We start from the raw sequence: 17,767 nt of genomic DNA, 5'->3' as shown, positions 1-17,767 counted from the left end.
TTTGTAGCGGCTTGCGCCACCACTCCAGCCCACGTCTTTACAGGTTGTTGTCTCAGTCTAGCATTTTCCTTCTCTAGCTCTTCGAGACGCCCCTCGAGCTTCGCGTTTGCAATGGCCCAGGAAGCGAGCTCGTTCTTGATTGCCAAGACCGCAGCCTGGCTTATTTTGCCGTTCTTGACACTAGAGTCTAATATTTGGTTTATTCGGCAATGTCTATCATAAACATTCTCATCTTCGTGTCCCACTTCCTCCTGCGAGGTAGGGACAGTAGACACACTCGCCCTCGAAATCGCACAAAGATCACTCGTCTCCTGGTCAGCCATGATTAGTTAGACGAGTGAAAAAGTTGGGAGCCCGTCTCTTGCCCCGGACCGGCTCCTCTGGCATGGGGGGGGACTTCTGCAGCTCGCCCACCGACCTCGCCCCTAGGTCAAGGGCACAACAGAGCTGCCAGGTTCAGCGCGCCGTTGCCAGCGCACTGGTCCTCGTCGAAGGCCCCGTCGTCGACGATTTCACACGACGCTCCTCGGCAAGTGCACCCCGCACTCCGGAGGGGCGGATGCACCCCTCGCCCTTCGCCGCCTACTAGCCCGAGCTTCCACCTGAAGGCCAAGGACCCACTCCTACTCAGGTGGTGGGTCGGTCCCCCAGTCGTTCAGCGGTCTGGGCCCATCTAACCTAGCCCAGGCGATGTCACCACCTCCTGGGTTTGGCAGAACACGCCCCGGTTACCCAGGGGCGCGGCGAAGCACCCTTGCCGACTCGCGCCGTGATCCCACGCCGACAAACGAGGTCACCGGCATGCAGAGCACCAGCTGGTCTGTGCCCTGCGAACAGAAAGGGACTGATGTTCGGTCCCTCGACACAGCTCCCCCTGTGCCACGCACCCTTCGCTTTCGCATCGGGTTGGGTCGCAGCTCTCCCTTTTGACGCAAGGCAGAATGCCAAGCTTGACGTCTGGCACCACGGGAAGGCGGAAAGAGCCACTTGGGAAGGAGAGGCTATGAGAGACGCATCACTTCCCCGAGTGAGGACTGCCGCAGCACGCTCGACGTAAAGCGATACGCTCCAGTACGAGCTTCCGTGCCTTACGGCGCGCCGGTGACGGGCGGGCCCGCACCGAAACGCGCCGTCAAGCGACTGACCTCACGCCAGAGAGTTTACGGGTGTTCGAGGAGTGCTATGAAGAGTGTATTCAACGCGTGGGGAAACGAAGGTGAAACCACTTCCAGACGTCGTGAGGTTGCGCGGCCATCGCTCGTTACAGATGTCGGCCGTCGTAGTCTCGTCCGACTGGTAAAACAGGACACGCGTCGAACTGTGGAGGGACTAACATCAGATTTAGTGCTGGGCAGACTACGAGTGTGTCTGAACTCACAGTGCACCGCACACTCCCAACGATCGGCCTCCGCAAGCGACGACCCTTGCATGTGCCAATGTTAACACCACCACATCGGCAACTTCGACTGAAACGGGCACGTGACCATCGGCACTGGACATTGGCTCAGTGACAGAGCGTTGCATGGTCATGCTGATGGGAGAGCGCAAATGGGTCGTCATTCAGGGTAGCAGCTCCTCGACACTTATACGGCGGGATGGAGACAAGCTGGTGGCGGCTCCATTATGTTCTGAGGAATATTCACGTGGGCATCCACGGGCCCAGTGGAGGTCGTGCAATGCACCATGACGGCCAAGAGTATAGTACACCAATTCATGACGATCACCGAGCGGGGTGGCGCAGTGGTTAGACACTGGACTCGCATTCGGGAGGACGACGGTTGAATCCCGCGTCCGGCCATCCTGATTTAGTTTTCCGTGATTTCCCTAAATCACTCCAGGCAAATGCCGGGATGGTTCCTCTGGAAGGGCACGGCCGACTTCCTTCCCAATCCTTCCCTAATCCGATGAGACCGATGACCACGCTGTCTGGTCTCCTTCCCCAAACCAACCAACCAACCAACCATGACGATCTTGTTTCCTGACGGCAGTAGCATTTCTCAACGAGATAATGAGCCATGTCACAAGGGCAGGAGTGTGATGGAATTGTTCTAAGAACATAGTGCCAGTTCCCGTTGTTGTGCTGGCCCCCAGATCTGAACCTGTGCGAAAACATCTAGGATGTGATGGAACGTGGCGTCAAAGTTCATCGCCCACGTCCCCGGAATTTAATTGCTTTCATGCCACGACACATAGCCGCTGTCATCCGTGCCAGTAGTGGACATACTTGCTATTAGGTAGGTGGTCGTGATGTTCTAGCTGATCAGTGTACACAGATGGTGGTAGTATTGTGCACACAATGCATAAAAGGGTAGTGCATTGTCGGAGCTGTCAATTATATTCAGGTGATTCATAAGAAACGATTTCCGACGTGATTATGCCTCAGGACGAGAATTTTGGGACTTTAAACGCGGTATGGTAGTTGTAGTTAGACGCTTGGGACTATCCACTTCGGGAATCGTTAGGGAACTCTATATTCCGAGAGCCACAGTGTCAAGAGGGTGCCGAAAATGCCAAATTTCTAAGATCTCATCTCACCACGGACAAACGCAGTGGACGATGTCCTTCAATTAACGAGCGAGAGCATCAGCGTTTGTGGAGAGTTGTCAGTGCTAACAGAGAACCAACACTGCGTGAAATAAGGGTGGAAATCAATGTGGGATGTATGACGATTGTATTCGGTGTGACAGTGTGGCGACATGTGGCATTAACGAGCTATGGCTGCAGACGACCGACACGGGTGCCTTTGCTAACAAAAAAATGTTCAAATGTGTGTGAAATCTTATGGGACTTAACTGCTAAGGTGATCAGTCCCTAAGCTTACACACTACTTAAGCTAAATTATCCTAAGGACAAACACACACACCCATGCTTAAGGGAGAACTCGAACCTCCGCCGGGACCAGCCGCATAGTCCATGACTGCAGCGCCTCAGACCGCTCGGCTAATCCCGCGCGGCCTTTTGCTAACAGCACGACATTGTCTGCACTGCCTCCCTGGACTCGTGACCATATCGGTTGCACCATAGGCGAATGGAAAACCGTGGCTAGTCAGATGAGTCCCAGTTGGTAAGAGCTGATTGTAGGGTTCGAAAGAGGCGCAGACCTCACGAAGACATGGACTCAAGAAGCTGGGAGTGGCTCCACAAATATGCTGTATTTACGTGGAATGGATCAGGTCGTAGTTATGTTCTGCTACTTGGAGACGATTTGTAGCCATTCACGGACTTCCCAAACGACGACTGGTTTTTTATGTATGACGATGCGCCGCAGTACCAAGCCACAATTGCTTGCGTTTGGTTTGAAGGACATTTCGGACGATTTGAGAGATTGATTTGACCACTCAGATGGTCTGACATGAATGCTGTCGACCATTTAGGGAACATAATCGAGAAGTCAATTCGTGGACAAAATCATGCACCGGCAACACCTCTGAAATTCTGGACAGCTATAGAGGTAGCATGGCTCAATATTTCTGATGGGGACTTCCAACGACTTTTTGAGTTCCTGTGACGTCGAAGGCAAAAGGAGTCTGACACTATATTAGGAGATACCCCATGACATTTGTCTTATCAGTGTAATGTAATCTGTGAATCATTATCTCAGTGTACACGTAAGTAAAGAGTTTGTTTCTGTCACTGTACATTACATTTGACGACCTTTTATTCTTTGATAACTTACATTATTGTTCCATTGGATTGTATAACTAAAGATCCTTATCGCGTAAATTATGACGATGTGTCCCACCAATCGGCAGCTGTGCACTAATCATTCCATTTTGTTATGATCTGAAGACGGCTTGTAGGTACGCCAAAATTACTAATCAATAAAACTATATTTGCGATCTTGACTATTGAGGGTTTTTCTGAATCCACAGCCTTAACACAAAAGGTCGCTTGTCTCCAAGTTTCACCACGTCAAATAATAATTTAAAAAGGGAGCTGTATGATATAAGGCTTATCACCCATCATGCTGCCAGCAACAAATATGAGCTCGAAGCCGGCATGAGTGGCCGTGCGGTTCTAGGCGCTACAGTCTGAAACCGAGCGACCGCTACGGTCGCAGCTTCGAATCCTGCCTCGGGCATGGATGTGTTTGATATCCTTAGGTTAGTTATGTTTAATTAGTTATAAGTTCTAGGCTTAAGTCGCATAGTGCTCAGAGCCATTTGAACCATTTTTTACAGTCGAAACAGTGACACAACAAGCAGAAATCTACTCCGGGTCTGTCAGAGGGCGATAGAGAGAGGTATGGCTGGAGTGAGACTGAGAAACAGGAAGAAGAACGAAGAGTTAAGGAGAATAACGGGCGTGTATGACGCTGCTGAGCAGACGGCATGCCTGCAGTGGCGTTGAGCGGAACACGTTGCCAGGACCATATGGACCAAACAGTGATGCAGTGTCGTCCAAGGTGTCAAAGAGAAGTGTCAGACGTCCTTTGGCGAGATGGGGAGCCGACAGCTAACGACATGGAGGAGTAAAAAAATCCATCAGATATCGACAGGGAAATATTCGGAAGAGGCCTATGTCGTGGAGTAGATAGCTAGAGGCTAAAGAAGAAGGTGATGATGATGATGATGATGAAGATAATGGTGATTACTCTTCACGTATTAATACAATCTAATAACAGATAAGAAATAAAATGAAAAAAGGCAAACTACTCTCACAACTGACAGTACTCTAGCAGTTAAATACGCATAATACTGTGGCAGTCATGACACCAGGATTTGGCAGAATCTTGGTGTCATGACTACCAAAGTAGCTAGGTCACTCAAAAACGAAAATGCAAAAATCAGCATCATGGTCACCCACAACCTAAATAGGAGACTTGTTCACAGTATAAAACGGTTAAAAACAGATTCTGACACATATGACATTTACAAAATTACCTGCAGCCAATGGTACAAATATTATGCCTGCAATACTCATAGAAATTTTAGAACTCGATCTAAAGTGCATACGGGTTGTTAAGGGCTGGAGAACTGTAACAAATGAGCACCAGCAAGCACCAGCAACATTTATTAAAGGACGCAACCCCACCCTCCTCCCTTTTATAATCGAATACAACCTGGAAATTGTTCATGAACCACGAAAAGTGACAGGATGGATTTCGTGGAAGAAATGAAAATATTCAGCCACAAATAAAAAACGAGAGATAATACTTTTAATGAAATAGCTATGTAAAGACTATTGCTAGAGTTCAATTAATTTTAACGCAATAAATGTAAGTCGAATCAAACACTGCTGGACAGTCATATTATTATAAGTTTCTTATGTTTAGTTCCATCTAAAACCATTTTGATCTGTGAAATACGTCCGAGACAGTGTCAAACCCCGCAATACTGTAGAGCCACATGTTACACAGCAATACCGCTAGTGTACCAGAAGTACAATGCGAATGAAGCTTTCGAAAACCACAATCGTAAAAGTGATATGCTGACATGTTATAAGTGTGTCACGTGAGTATTGGACCATAGCAATTGCTGCTGAAATATCTGCACGCACCCGCAACTCAACAGACTTGCTGAACTACACATCAAAATAGTAATAGCAGATACCACTGGACGTCGATGTGTCTTGCCCCCTCCTCCTTCCTAAACTCCTTTCCCTCTCCCAAGTTCCCCAAGAGCCACTCCATCAGCAGAACCGCGCACAAAATTGTAACTGTGGTATAACTAGGTAGGCTTCGGCGGCTGGAGTCATGTTGATTAAAATTCTTTTGAGTATCGTACAGAGTCGTTGTATAAAATACTTCCATTATAAACTGAAAACCAACGTGTCGACCGAATTACTACGACCTTCCTCAGGGTAAGAGTGGTAGCTGTAGTATGTTTTTACAATTTAGATTACTTAAAATAGTTCATCATTTATAACATAAGTATGTATATACAGGGTGAGTCACCAACTATTGCCGCTCCGAAAGTATGATAGGAGCTGAAACTTTTTGGGTCAAAAGCTGCATGGGACAACGGGGGCCATAACATGACGGTGGTTTTTTGTTGCTAGGTGGTATTTTTTTAAATCGGATGCTATAGTTTAGTACTTATTTTCTGATAGCGGCTATCGAGACGAATCCAATGACGTGTAACAGTAAGGTTTTTGAAGGTCAACGATGGTCAAAAAGGTGGCATGAACGTCCAATTACAGAAGGTGTTCGAAATGATGACCATTGGTGTCAATGCAGTGCTGCAATCTTCATATCATGGACTGAGCATCATATTGTTGCCCCCTTTGTCCCATGCAACATTTGTCCCACAAACGTTTCAGCTACTATCATACTTTTCGGAGTTATTCTAGGTGGCAATAGTGACTCACCCTGGATATAAGCAGAACATGCTCGAAACATGTAGCGTTGTGTGAAGTCAAACGGCAAATAAATATAAATATGACTGGTAAATATACACACAAAATTTTTCAATCCTGGTAGCGCTCTCTAATTTCTGACAACGTTTCGGCTAACTGCCATCATCGGGCCTGTTATGATACAAAAAGTAACACGGGACATACAATTCTTCGCACATATTACGAAAATACTTTCCGTAAGAAAACAAAAATACCCACGATATGCACATTCTTTCAGCAGATCAGAAAAATACCAGTTACTTCACACATCAACACAATGTACGTCGTCAGATAGTGTAAGGGGCAGTCAAATGAAAACAAAACAAACGGGGTAAAAATAAGTAAACAGTCTATTAGTTCAGAAATAATCAAACGTCGTAACAGATCGTAGAAGATGTAAAAAAAATCGTAGTTTACTAAAATCCGTCTGCTCGTGGATCACTCGTTGTGTTTCTGTAATATGTGCAAAGAATTGCGCATCCCATGTTACTTTTTGTCTCACGACAGATTCGAAACCGTCGCCAGAAGATGATGGGTACGAAACTCATTGAAACGTTGCGACAAGACGACGCCACCACTCGGCTCAAAGCCCGAGAAGAATTCATCCGTGGAGTACGCCGAGAAAGATTGCAATCGCATATAGACAGTCAAACTGGTCCCACGCATCTGCTAGCTGCTGTTGTTGTGTGGTGTTGCTGTCCAACAAATACCACTGGAAGGAGCGGAACACAAAAACATCTTCCATAACAGGTGACCTTGGAGGCCAATGGAGCAGTGCGACATCCGTAAACCTATTACGGCCCCATCCAGCGTTCAGGCAACTCAGTGCTACGAAATGCCTTTACATACAGGTGCCAGCGGGGTGGTGCTCCATGGTGTTAGAAAATGAGATTTTCTTCACGTCCTCGCAGTTGGGGAAAAACGACTAGCTGGCAATGTCACGGGTTCACCCTCCATTGTTGTTAGCGAGCTCCAACAGTGGAGGGTGAATCTTTGAAAATGCCAGCCACTAGTGCTGGCGAAATGTGTGGGAATCGTTACGTAAACGTCGGCCGAAGATCGCGAGACAGAAGCCAACAGTCTGTAGTCAACAAATAGCACAGACGTCACAAATACTTTAATGACTAATATTTTATGATTGATTTCTGTCAACAGAATGCCATCAGTTTTTCCTTTCGATCCAAGATGTCATAGTTAGGCTTCTCCGTATCAGTATCTCTCGTGCGACTAATGTCTTGCTTTGCTTTTCCTCTAAGTTCCACAGTTCACAGCCATAACTTAAAACTCTCCAAAAACTTACTTGAGAAGTTAAGTTCTTGTAAGAAAATGAAACGGCTACAGCCGTTCTTATGATCTCATTTATTGCGTAGCTCCCAGTTTCGGCGCTTCAATGCGCCATCTTCAGGTCTTAGTTGATGCTGTGGGTGTTATCACGACCATATATACGCTGCATTAGTGACCAGCATAAGTGGTATATGCAGCCTATCTGTAACTATGATGGCAGCACTCCAATCATGTCGGAACATGCTGAACATTGTAATTAACAGAATACAAACAGGATAAAATACCACGAAATTGCAAATTACGACATAGTCTTAACCAGAAGTAAGGGACAGCTGCTTGGGGTCATGGACCGTGGGGACTACGAGGGATAACCTTTATCGTAGTAGCGAAGGCCCAGACGTAATCCTGAAAGTGGAAGAGGGTCACGGATGACAGACCACAAAGAATAACACCTGACAGAAGCAAAAGTTCAAGCTGTACATTGTCTTTTAAGTCACTTTACACCAAACGTTGCATTAATTTAAGCGTAAAAATCCTAAGAAAAGTTTCAGTTTTCAAACCTAAATAAGAACAGTAAAAAAAAAAAAAAAAACCACATAGAGTAATGGTCGCCGTTCGTATAAAATACTCACACAGGACAAAAGGTCGTTTATTGTTCCAAGAACATTTATTTTACAATTTAAATTACGCAGTCACATAAAGGAAACTTAATCTGAAGAATACATAATTACAAAAAATAATGCAAACGTTTCATGAATTCTGCAAGAGGACATTTTTAGTTGCAAGTAGTCTGGTTTCCTTTTAAATTAAATGCTCTTTCAACAGCAGAGATCTAAACACTATTAAACAGATAAAAACACAATCACTTTTCCTTAGAAGAACAAAAAAAATGACGATTTAATCAAAGTGTCATTCAATTAAGAATGAACATATTACAAACAATAAACGAACTGGTTTTAAAAAGATAGACGATTTGGTTCACTTATCATTCAGTTAAGAAAAACACTAAAATGTTAAAGAGATGGAGGATTCTGTTCACTTGCCTTTCGACCGAAATTAAAAAAAAGAAACTAAAATGAACGAAAGTTGAGAAGCTTGCTAAAAAAGGCAGAAAAGGAGAGCAATGGATTTTTTGTTCTTCTAGCAGGTTTCCCGTCTTCCCTATAGGCTCCAGTTATAGCCTATAGGGGGAGATGAGAAGCCCGCTAGAGAAATAATAAAAGATGAAAAAGCTATCTAAGCACGACTCACGATCCGCCCTCAAAGCTTTAACTCCTCAAGTGCCTCTTCTCCTGCCGTCGAGACTTCTATGAAGTTAGGAAACGAGGACTTCTCCGGTGAAGTCTGGAAGGTAGGAAAAGAGGCAAAGCGTGAAGTAAAGCTCTGAGGCAGGATCATGAGTCGTGCATGGATAGCTCAAATAACTTCCAGCTACAACAAAATTTAACAAATAATTTATATTATTAACAAAAATATCACATGTTCACTTTCTTTTGATACAAGTTGAACTTCTATTTTAGGGAACAGGAAATATTCTGTGGTAATTGTCCCAATTCAGCTGTTTAATTTATATGATTTACATTTCATACGAGTGCAAACAATAATCAAAATAGCACAGACAAAATGTTTTCGAAGAAGGCTTTAAAAGCAGTTTGGTTTTTTAAGGATATTCTTGTGTGTACAACGGAATAATGCTATTGCCTCCTTTTTTATTGTTTGTTTATTTAAGTGTTATGTAATTCGTTGTTTAATGTGAAAATTTGAAAGATGTTTTGGTAATGCTTACGCTTTGGATCAACATTTTTTGAAATCGAAACAAGCCAGTCGCTACCGTCATTGCGTAGGAAAGGAAAGTGTCGGGATTCGACTTGTGGTCCAGAACAGTTCTAATCTGTTTGGAAGTGGCATCATTTTTGTTGATTAGCCTTGCCGTGCATCTTTCTGTGAGATTATGCGTTGTTTTCTTTGCTGACAATACTTCACGGAATTCGAACAGAGATCTAATTAGTAAGATACACTCTGTGAAAAATGTATTCTATTACAGGCAGTCCACTCAAAAAAATAACAAACACTATAAAGTCTAAGAGCGAAACGAGCCTGTTATTAGAATCTTTTTGTACTTCTCTGTTTTTTCACAAAATTTGTTCCTGTCGAATAAATTTCGTTTACTTTACGTCAATGGTCACAAGTGTTTTGTCGTCAGACTACCGGTTTCGGTCTATAATTACCATATCCAGATCTGTTTTGTAAAAGCATGTCCTCAGATCTGAAGATGGTCATTATAGACCGAAACCGGAGGTCTGACGACAAGAAGTTTGTAAACATAGGCGTAAAGTAAAGGAAATTTATTGTAAATTCGGGTCACTATTTTATTTGCGACCATGTCGCAGCTTGTTATTCCTATCCGTTGTGACGCGGGGGTATACTGACCTTACATTGTGATTAATATAAAAAAAAACAGTCCTAAGTTGCACAGTGCTCTTTATTGATTCGAAAACTACGCTTTTCTCCCGAGTAGGGCATCATCAGGTTATCTTGTGAGTTGTAGGTCGTTGTTTTATTCTACTACGAATGATGATTCACACCTGATGATACCTTTACCAGGGAGAGACGCGTCGTTTTCGAAACAATAAAGAGCACTGTGCAACTCAGGAATGTTTCTTTTTAATATTTATCCATTTTACCAGTTGATATCACTTCTGAATATTTAAGCCTGTTACTTACGAACAGTAAACAGAGATTGTAGATTTAGAAAGAAAAGAAAAAGGTGAGTACTTGCCCGAAATAGGATAAGGTCCCACGTTCGGGTCCCAGCCAGGCACTCAGGAAGTTTCAAATCGGCGCACACTCCGCTGCGGAGTAAAAATTTATTGATGTTTTTCTTCTGTTCTTTTATCGAAGACTAAAAGTAAAGGTAACCGACGTACTCGTACTATGATCCCAGCTGACGCTCGAGTAGAATGCCGCCTACAGTTTAGGCTTTCCGCTCGACGTTGCTGCCCGGCGTGTTGTCAGCAGTGTTCCGGATAGGCACGCCCTTAGCAGTGAACTTAACGAAGTCATTGATATTGTGTGCCGTGACTGTAGTTTCTCAACATGTTAATGCCGAAACCTAGAAAAGATTCCGGAGGTAAATTTTTATTCCGCATTCTGTGAGCGAGAATAGTGTCGAACGCAGATATTTATTTGTCGTGTACATAATTTAAGTACCTACTAAGTATATAGCGAGACAGTTTGCTTTCAGCGTACAACCCTCTCCCTTCTCCTTACGTATCATTATTATCATACCTGCAAATTACCATGATGCTGATGGTGGATGTATTTTCTTCCGCTACGTGTTAACTGCTTCTCTCATTCCATAAGTGACTGGAGAGTCGGCTTTTTTTGTCGTGTGCTGTGTTGTAGTGTCATTTGTATACTGAATGTAAATACAGGATGTTTCAAGAGAATACATCCGATTTCACAAGACTAAATTTGTTATCCGGCTTCACAAGATGAAATGTTGCTTTTTGAATAATTAATAGAATGTGCCCCAATCGTTTAATTAAGGCTAAAATACATTAAGGATAAATTTTGTCTGTATAACTAAAGTAAGGAGAAAAGGTGACGATTTAATGTAGAGAATGTATTTTTTCGCTGATCCGATCAAGAATGTTCCAGAAAAATGTTTATATATCGAAACTTTACGCTCTGTGAAGAAAGTTGAAGACAGTCGCCGTAGTTTGTTTTGAACTATATACAAACAGGAGCTGTGAGCTCTCTGCCTCTCTCTCTATCGTCTGTTTTCGATGGCTGTTTCACAAAATGTAAGTGTCGCTCTCGTATCTGTAACTTTTCGTTAAATAATTTCGCTAATTTAATTACAATAGCCGTGTTTGAATTAAGACCCTAAATTCATTTCCAATTAATGCCTCATCTCAATTTATTATGTTGCATTTTAGAACTTTTTCAGGCTGCAGCGAAGTAGAGTTGCCGACGAATTGTTTGGTGGCCACAGCCGAACGCTACTAGTGTTCAACTGGCGTTTACTTTATTAAACTTTTATTTCAGTTTCTCTGAGATCTCCTTTACCGATCTTCCCGATCAATATCCGGGCAATGTAGTTATCCAAGTTGCGTAATTTGGGATCTGTCACTGGCCTCTGAAAAACGCCGTCGGTCAACGTTCTCGTCTGTGTGATCGGAATCTGATGCTGGTTGACGGAATATAATTTCAATATCAACATGTAAAAATTTTCTATACACCACTCTATCATTTCAGGAGCTTGCCGCCAGCAAAATAGATAAGTATAATACTGTTTTATTTCTTTTCTTCTACGCTCACATGAGTGAGCGTAGAAGCTTTTAACTTATGCTGCAGTCTTCCACGTGCTCGCCGAGTATGTTGGGTATTTGGTCTTTTCGGCAATGGCCAGAACATGCTGAAAATTTTATTTTTCAACAGGACGGAGGACCACTGCTCTGGTAACAACAGGTAAGCCCTCTTCTTTAAGATTTGATCAATGACGGATCAGCCGTAGGGGTTGTATGAATCTCCCATTGTACCATTGGCCTCCAAATTTGCTGATATATGTGCACGCACACACGCTGGAGGGGGCGGATGTTGTGAAAGACTCCATGTACCTCTCCTCCTAACACCTTTGTGTAAATTGTGACGGCGCATAAGAACAACGGTAAATGCAGTAGCTCAAAACATTCTCAAAAACGTATGGGACGAGTTTGACGATGGTATTGATATATGTTGTTTGTGCTGTGGAGGACACATTAAATGTTTGTAAAAGGTACACGAATATTTGATCATAAGTGCAATTTAAAAAAAAATGCCAAGGCTGTACGTTGCGGTGTTTCTAGAATTTTTGGGGTATACTGCTCAGATCAGACTGTATATCATGGTTCTCAGCAGACTTTGCGAGAATTTAAGGAAACTCGACAAATCTAATAATATTCCTTTTTCGTAGCATCGATGTAAATGAACTATAAATGTTCGTAGTTGTGTCACAAATGCCTGTTATTCAATGTTATATTAAAGGTTTCAAGTATTCTCTCTGAACGCCGTAGTTAATACTTTTTCATAATTTTCCTTTGGGTGAAGAACTTTCACTAATTTCAAGATCAGGGTTACAATAAATACAGGGTGGTCGGAAATTCCCGTTACAGACTTCTACGACTTATATAGGGGAGTGAGTAGGGCTGGTAACTTTCATTGGGGGCAGTGTGGACAAAAAAGTCCAATAAACGTGGGCTCTAAATTGCATACCTGAGGAGCTACGACCATTCGTTCATCTTCGCTAATGTGAAACACATCTCCTCTACTGAGCACGTGTTCATAGTTGTTAAGGTACGCACTTTGGAGCCCTACACTCCTCGCAACACAAGAACCGGTGCATGTATTCATCTGTCAGAGGCATCAGAACGGTTTTCGTTTATAACTTTCGACTCGTTCGTTTCCGGTACAGGGATCCTTACTTCAAATTAATGCATTTATCGTTCTCCATCATCCGAGAAAGTCTGTAACATCATCACGGAATCACCCCGAGTATACGTACATTTACAGACGCCCGCGCCTATAACCTTGACGCTCTGTAGACTCGCTGGATGACGTTTCTGGACATAGGTTCCTATTCAAAATACGGTGTACTCACTCCCCTCTATAAGTCCTAGAAGTCTGTAACGGGAATTTCCGACCACCCTTTGTAAGGGACGATAGAAAAGTTTGTGGGCGTTACTGCAGCGTATGTGTAACGTAACGTGACTCCGATGCGTATATATAAACACCGACATGTAGGCAAGGCTTAGCGTGGCGTTCGCGTCTTTCTGCAGTGCGTGCGGTAAATGCGGAGACGTGAACGGTGGGCACGTTAGTACCAAATGCGTCAAAACAGGATCAACATTTGAGTAGCGAAGGACAAACATCGATAATATTGTGGAATGCTGCTGCCCCTGGCTAACGCACGTTCCAATGTCGCAAATGCAGAAGTTATGCAGCTCATCTGGTAGACACTCTAGCACCCGTCCTATAGTTCTGATCCCTCCCCATGCGGTTATCACGCCTTCGATCCCTTAAAACAGTCGATGAAGGGTCGACGATTCCTGTCGGACGGGGATGTGCGGCCTGCAGTTACGGACTTCTTCACACAGCATGCCACTGCGATTTACCTAACGGGAACCATCAACCTTGTGCGTCGATGGGATGATTGCCTCATTGCTCACGGCGATATTGCCGGATTGTCATACCCATTCTGGACAGCCTTCGAACGGAAACTTTGAAAGGTGGCTACACTGAGTCACAGCGCCAGAGATTGCGCCAAAGAGTATTATTCCGCCGCCTCCACTGGCGCAGTAGTTGTTCAGAGAATGTCGAGGGCAGTAGTAGTTCAGAGGTTGCCGTGGGCAGTGCTTGTTGCGAGCATGTCGTCTGCAGTTATTGTTCTGCTGGGCGAGAGAGTAGATGCTGTTCGGTTGGTGTAATGTATATATGGAAGATGTTGCAATGATCACAGTGTATTTTTCGTCAGTATATATGGAGGTAACAAATTTTTTTAAAATTTCAAATCTCCTTATAATAATGCCTCTTGGTCACAAGTTCAGTCAACAAAGCATCTGGCTCGTGTTCATGTATTAGACTTGTAATTCTGGATTCTATGTGCAATTATAGTATTTCTGGTTTTTCAGTTAGTTCATTGTAAATGGTGTTTAAAATATCTTGTCGTATTGAGGAAGAACCGTCCCAGATACGTGTACGTTGAATCACACTTCCACACACAGAACAGTTACACTTGTGCCTTGTTGTTTCGTAGCTTTTATAGTTGCTGGGGGCTTAATTAATCAATTGTGTTAACGGAAATTTCCCTTCATTCTTTATCGTTATTTTATGCAGTCAGATTGCTTACTAATACTAGTCAGGGCCAAACGGTTACGAGACTTCGTAACCGGACACACAGCTACTAAAATTACTTTTATTGTATTTTTTTAATTAAGCCCACATGCATGTGGCGACCCTGCCAGGATCGTCCCTTGGAATTCTTTTGATAGTAAAAATAGCAGACAGTAGTATTGTTGTAGTAATTTTTAGTTTAGTAATTGTAGTCTATATTGCATGTGTAGATTTGGTAATTGAACGTTTGAAGTTGTCTTGACATTCTTCTAATGGTATTTTTGCAGAATTTAAGTTTTGATGTCTCATATACGGGTTTGACAATTTTGTGCAATTGTGAAGGTTTTAATTGTTCGTTAGGCGTGTTTGTCGGGAAGCCTTTCGTGAGGATGATATTGTTGGTCATAAAGTGCTATATTGTGTGTAATTTTCGTATAGTGACGAGTTTCGTATGTTTTGTAAATGATTACGCGATCGATGAAAAAGGCAAAAATGATGGATAGTCAGAATAACGAAATTGTTAACATGGCGAATTCGCCAACACAGGAGAACAGTAGGATGAATAATGAAGTTGAAACCAATTTAATAAGACGGGAAAATAGTCCGGAACCAGTTCCAAATTTTTCACAATCAAAAAATTCGCAGAATACGAGATTAACGATAGAAGATTCTGAAATAGTATCGAACACAGGTAGCTTTATGGCTATGCCGAAGGAAGTTAGTTTTACGAGAAATGTTAGGGGCGAAAAGAATTTCGAACCAGTTAATATGGAGTAGTTGATGAGTGCAATATTAAATTTGGGATCACAAATAGGAACAATGAACACTGGTATGGGAACAATGGAAACACAGTTGGGAGCAATGGAAACACGGTTAGACTCACGAATAGGGACATGTTTCAAAAACATGAAAGATGAATTAAAGAAAGAAATTATAGAAGAAGTACAACCGATTTTGAATGCTCACAATAATAGATTAATTTCAATAGAAATTAGACAAAAGGAACAGGATAGAGAACAGGAAGAAAGAGATCGCGTGATAGTACAAAAATTTTCAGAGTTAAATTTACAACGTGCACACGATCAGGAAGAAATATTTGAAAGAATCGAGGAATCCATACCAAATGACAGAATAAGTAACCTAACACAACAATATGAACAGTTAACTACTAAATGTGTCAATACTGAAACCCGAGTCGCGACACTTACGGAAGACGTAAATAAACAGAAAGAACAAATAGGTGACTTTGTAAGTAGGCTGTTTAGATTTTTATATGGGTAATGCCACGTAGCGCTCTCTGTATGAAAATCACTGGCTGTGCTGTGTGCAGTATGTGGCTAGTTTGCATTGTTGCCTGCCATTGTTGTCATGAACTGCTATAGCTGGATGCGAACAGCGCGTAGCGCTGGGCAGTTGGAGGTGAGCCGCCAGCAGTGGTGGATGTGGGGAGAGAGATGGCGGATTTTTGATAATCTGTAAGACTGAATGTCAGTTATGAATATTAAGGTAAATACATTGTTTGTTCTCTATTAATATCTTTCATTTGCTAACTATCCCTATCAGTAGTTAGTACCTTCAGTAGTTTGAATCTTTTATTTAGCTGGCAGTAGTGGCGCTCGCTGTTTTGCAGTAGCTTGAGTAGCGAAGATTTTTGTGAGGTAAGTGATTTGTAAAAGGTATAGGTTAAAGTTAGTCAGGGCCATTGTTTTGTAGGGGTTATTGAAAGTCAGATTGCGTTGCGCTAAATAATATTGTGTGTCAGGTTAAGCACAGGCTTGTATAAATTGTTCTAAGTGGACGTTTCATATGTATAAAATTGTTTTAAGGGGACGTTTCATAAATATGCATTTCCCTTGTCTGCATTGTTGTTTTTACTGTAATATTTTTTCTGCTTGAGCTATGTCATGTTTAGGTATAAGTTGCTGCTGTTTGCCAGGCATAGTGTTATTGAATTTGACTTTTGCTAATTTATGCTGCTAGCTTTGCCAATTTGCATTTTTTGTCATTTCTGTTTGTGTTGATTTGTTGTGATGCTGCATTGCCTCGTCCCTTGGTATATATATCTGAGCTCAGTAGATTTAAGTTAGCTTAAGAGGGGGTAGACTATATAAGAAACTGACTATGGAGAATAGGTAAAGAATGCATTGCGAAGAAAGATTTGGGCCCCAATGAGTATTGTACAATCAGAAATAATTATTTTAAAAGAAATATGAATAGAATACAGGAACGAGGTATAGGTAGGATTATCTTGGAAATAAATAATGAGGTAAGAAATATGTGAACACATAAATACAGAAAGCATGCTTGGATAGGATTTTTTTGGTGGAAGCAAAGGTTGAAATAAGACGAACGATCTATGGAATGAAGGGAGACCTCCAAGCAAAATACTGCAGTAAACCAAACCCTGTCCTTTCCTCTTTGCTGCTTTTTCCAAATATGTAATTGTGTGTTGTCCTTTCCTTTTGGTGTTATCCCACTATGTGTTTGGGTACCCGTGTGTATTTGTGTTTTTCCTGTCTTTATGTGTTTAGCTGATGAGAGCTATGTTGTAGAATTTTTCTAATACTCTGTTATTTTCTTTGTAAAGATGCTTAGACTTTATTTATTCTGTTTTGTTTTAATGCTCATGTGTGAAGTTGAATTTTTAAAAGTGATTCTGATCTTTTATGTATGTACTCATGTCATCATTCCTGTAACACTGATGTATATGTTTATTTCTATTCTTTTGTAAAGCCCCTATTACTACAAATATTATCTGTATTGTTATGTTTTTAATGATGTATTTTGTATCTTTGTAATTGTATTCTTATGTTATATAATTGTAATTGACACCAGTTCATCATATTATTAACTTGTAAGCATTCATTTCACTGCACACTTTTCTGTTGGTCATAGTATATGGACAATATGTGAGAAGTTGGGACTGTTAGTGTTTGCACGTGTGTTACTAATTCAGCAAGGGACTGGATAACAGCATTGCTGGTTCTAAGGACAATTCCAAAAACTTTGTGAGTGCACAAGTGGTGGTTATGGACTTGCTCTATTATCCGCAAGACTCTTCAATGGTGATTGTGCACCTGCACAGTCGCAACAGATGGCTGCTGGCCATCTCTACAAGGACTACAGTGGGTCTGCACCTCTGGTGGCCCACCAATACCACAATCTCTACCAGGACTACAGTGGGCCTGTCCACACTTTCTACAAGGACTACAGTGGGTCTACACCTCTGGTGGCCCACCAATACCACAATCTCTACCAGGACTACAGTGGGCCT

Source organism: Schistocerca cancellata, chromosome 2 (assembly GCF_023864275.1).
Source record: "Schistocerca cancellata isolate TAMUIC-IGC-003103 chromosome 2, iqSchCanc2.1, whole genome shotgun sequence".
Lineage (NCBI taxonomy): Eukaryota > Metazoa > Arthropoda > Insecta > Orthoptera > Acrididae > Schistocerca > Schistocerca cancellata.
The sequence above is the reverse complement of the archived record's forward strand: the minus strand, read 5'-3'. Positions refer to the sequence as shown.